Below are 4,515 nucleotides of genomic sequence, written 5' to 3' on the forward strand. Positions count from 1 at the left end.
TTAAACCTACTGTATTCCAACTTCTCTATGGTTTATAAACTCTTTTACTAGCCATAGATTCATCAAAATAAGCAAACAACACACGAAAAACAGAATCTGTCAAAAAACAGAACAATCTGTAGTAATTTGTAACTAACGCAGACTTATGAAACCCCAAAAATTCTAAAATAAATTGCTGGACGTGAGTAATTTATCTATTAATTATCTGCAAAAATAATTAACTAAATAACACTCTCCAATAAAAAATGGCAGCAATTCTCGTGAGCGCTAAAGTTTCTATTTTTTACAGCAAGATCAAAAAGACTTTCCCCAAGTCTTCCCAACGGTTCTACTTGGCACAAACACTAATTAAACACAGCCAGAACAGAGGCTAGATAAATCTTTTATTACTAAACAGGAGGGGAAAATATTGGGTTGTCTCCCAACAAGCGCTTTTCTTTAAAGCCTTATAGCTAGGCATACGATTTCAACGATGCTCACATGAAAGACAAGAATTGAAGCAAAAATAGAGCATCATAAAACACGTGACAAGCACATCTAATTATAACATACTTCCTATGCATAGGCATCTTATACTCAAAGAAATTACCAAGTCAAGCAAAAACTAGCATATGCAAGGAAGGGGAAAGAAACAATAGCAATCTCAACATAACGAGAGGTAATTTAGTAACATGATTTCCTCTATCATAATAATTACATGCAGGATCATAATAAAATTCAACAATATAGCTATCACAAAACATATTCTTAACACGATCCACATGTATGCAAAGTTGACACTCTTCCAAAATAGTGGGATTATCATTAACTAAAGTCATGACCTCTCCAAACCCACTTTTATCAAAAACTTCATAAGATTAAACATTCTCCAAATACGTGGGATCTAAAGTTGACACTCTTCCAAACCCACTTTCAATATTATTGCAAACATTATAATCAATCTCATATTCATCATGGGGCTTAAATAAATTTTCAAGATCAAAAGAAGAATCACCCCAATCATTATCATTGCAACAAGTAGTAGACATAGCAAAACTAGCATCCTCAAGCTTAGGGTTTTGCATATTATTAGCACAACTGACATCAATAGAATTTATAGTAACATCATTGCAATCACGCTTTTCATCGAAAGAACTATCAAGTATGGGTGCAATAGCAACGATATCATGTTTAACATAAGGAACTATAGCAAACTCATCTTCACAAATATTGGCATCATGGCCACAAGAATAGCAAGCATCATGTTCATCAAGGGATATTTCAATCAAATCATCAGAATCATAATTATCTATAGATTCATGCATATCATTATTTTCTTCTGAAGCAACGGTCATTCTTTCAATAAATTCTTTGACATACACATTATGAGCATAGTTTTCATAGCAATATTTAAGTATGTCCAAATTTTCAGATTCGTAGAGAGTAATATCATACTTTTCAAACAAAGAAGCAACTTCATAAGCACCCTTAAAAGCAACAAATTCTTCAATTTGTTCGATATCGTAGTAACTATAAACACCCTTTGCATAAGAAGATAAGATTTCATTATCATTAAACTCACATAGGTAGGGGAGGTGTTTTTTAGGGTTCTTAGAGCAACAAGTAAGATCAATAATTTCACAAAGATTCCAAGCATAACATAGCAATCTGTTTATTTGATCCCATAAGAGTCTCCCTTTTTCAGACAAACGGTGACGCACAAAATGAGCATGCTCATCTAAAGATTTCCCATCAACTAGGCTAGTTGGGGTTTCAGCACGAGCGCATAAGGATCGAAGATGATCCAAGTAGAAAATTTTAGGTGGATCCATATCAATAGATTTTTAGCAAGCAAAGATGCAAGCAAATAGAAGGCACATGAAAACACAAAGAAAGATACATACGGGAAGAAGGCGAACAGAAAAAGAGCGAATAAAACGTCAAGGGTGAAGTGGGGTTGAGGAAAACGAGAGGCAAATGGCAAGTAATGTAATGTGAAGGATAAGAGTTGTGATGGGTACTTGGTATGTCTTGACTTGGCATAGATCTCCCCGGCAACGGCGCCAGAAATCCTTCTTGCTACCTCTTGAGCACTGCATTAGTTTTCCCTTGAAGAGGAAAGGGTGATGCAGTAGAGCAGCGTAAGTATTTCCCTCAGTTTTTGAGAATCAAGGTATCAATCCAGTAGGATACCACGTGCGAGTCACCTCGTACCTACACACACAAATAAGAACCTCGCAACCAACGCGATAAAGGGGTTGTCAATCCCTTCATGGCCACTTGCAAGAGTGAGATCTGATAGAGATAATAACAATAAGATAAATATTTTTGGTATTTTTATGATATAGATTGAAAGTAAAGATTGCAAAATAAAGTAGATGGGAAACTTATATGATGGAGAATAGACCCGGGGGCCATAGGTTTCACTAGTGGCTTCTCTCAAGATAGCATAAGTATTACGGTGGGTGAACAAATTACTGTCGAGCAATTGATAGAAAAGCGAATAATTATGAGAATATCTAGGCATGATCATGTATATAGGCATCACGTCCGAAACAAGTAGACCAAAACGATTCTACATCTACTACTATTACTCCACACATCGACCGCTATCCAGCATGCATCTAGAGTATTAAGTTCATAAGAACAGAGTAACTTCTTAAGCAAGATGACATGATGTAGAGGGATAAACTCATGCAATATGATGTAAACCCTATATTTTTATCCTCGATGGCAACAATACAATACGTGTCGGTTCCCTTTCTATCACTGGGATCGAGCACCGCAAGATTGAACCCAAAGCTAAGCACTTCTCCCATTGCAAGAAAGATCAATCTAGCAGGCCAAACCAAACTGATAATTCGAAGAGACTTGCAAAGATAAACCAATCATACATAAAAGAATTCAGAGAATATTCAAATATTGTTCATAGATAGACTTGATCATAAACCCACAATTCATCGGATCTCAACAAACACACCGCAAAAGAAGATTAGATCGAATAGATCTCCAAGAGAATCGAGAAGAACTTTGTATTGAGATCCAAAGAGAGAGAAGAAGCCATCTAGCTACTAGCTATGGACCCGAAGGTCCGAAGTAAACTACTCACACATCATCGGAGGGGCCATGGAGTTGATGTAGAGGCCCTCCGTGATCAATGCCCCCTCCGGCGGAGCTCCGGAAAAGGCCCCAAGATGGGATCTCTTGGGTACAGAAGGTTGCGGCGGTGTAAATAGGGTTTAGTGGTGCTCCTGGATGTTCTCGGGGTATATGGATATATATAGGAGGAAGAAGTATGTCGGTGGAGCAACGAGGGGCCCATGAGGGTGGAGGGCGCGCCCCCTGCCTCATGGTCGCCTCGTTGATTGCTTGACGTCCACTCCAAGTCTTCTGGATCACGTTTGTTCCAAAAATAACGCTCCCAAAGGTTTCAGTTTTTTGGACTCCGTTTGATATTCCTTTTTGGCGAAACTCTAAAATAGGCACAAAAACAACAATTTGGGTTGGGCCTCCTGTTAATAGGTTAGTCCCAAAAATATAATAAAAGTGTGAAAATAAGCCCATTAACATCCAAAATAGATAATATAATAGCATGGAGCAATCAAAAATTATAGATACGTTGGAGACGTATCATAGCCTTCTAGCGGTCCCCTGAAGCAGCATAAAATTGTCATGAAGTGCTTTTCCACACACGAAGGCACTCTAGTGTGTGCCCAACAAGTGCGACAATTATGTGAAGAGGCGATTTGCCAAAGCCTTGCCACATATCTCACCGACCCATGAACCAGGCTGTCCGACCAATAATAGCTAGATTCCACTGCTCCTTCCTTCTTGGGTAGCAAGACAACCAATGTCCTACTAATGCCGCCGAAACCATGCATGTCGCCCTTCCAGAATGCATCCGCCACTCGCATGATATCACACTTAATTATCCCCCAACAAGACTTGTAAAACTTGTCGGTAAAACCATCGGGCCCCGACCACTTATCCGGTGGCAAGGCTTTGACTACTGCCCACATGTCCTCCTCTGTTATAGGTGTCTCGAGGTGAGCCAAATATAGGTTGGGGATATCCAACACGCAAGATCTAAAGTGTATGCATGATCTGGCCCCGAACTATGAAGAATTCATAGAAGTTATCGATTGCCACCGCTAGGTTTTCCTACCCTAGTATGACGGATCTGTCGACCTAGAAGACATTAATTGTGTTACGCCTTCTCCAGTGATGGCCGCATTTTATCGGCCCACTTTAAGCATCTGTACCAATCAGTTTTAGCCAAAGAAATCCTCTACTACGCAAGATAAGATACTTCATCGATGAAAGTGCCTAAAATAGATACCCTTTTTGACCGATGCATCTCATGCATCTTGGCTTTGTTTACACATGATGTTTTAGGTCTCTTCCAACGCAAAGGTGCTTATTGGATGAGGTGTTAAGTGCGCTAAATAGCTTAGCAACTCAAGTCCCCAATTTATACTCCCTCAGTCCACGAATAAGTGTATGTTTGACATTCCAAATTTCTCCACAAAAGAGTGC

Source organism: Triticum urartu, chromosome 4, assembly GCF_003073215.2.
Source record: "Triticum urartu cultivar G1812 chromosome 4, Tu2.1, whole genome shotgun sequence".
Classification (NCBI taxonomy): Eukaryota; Viridiplantae; Streptophyta; class Magnoliopsida; order Poales; family Poaceae; genus Triticum; species Triticum urartu.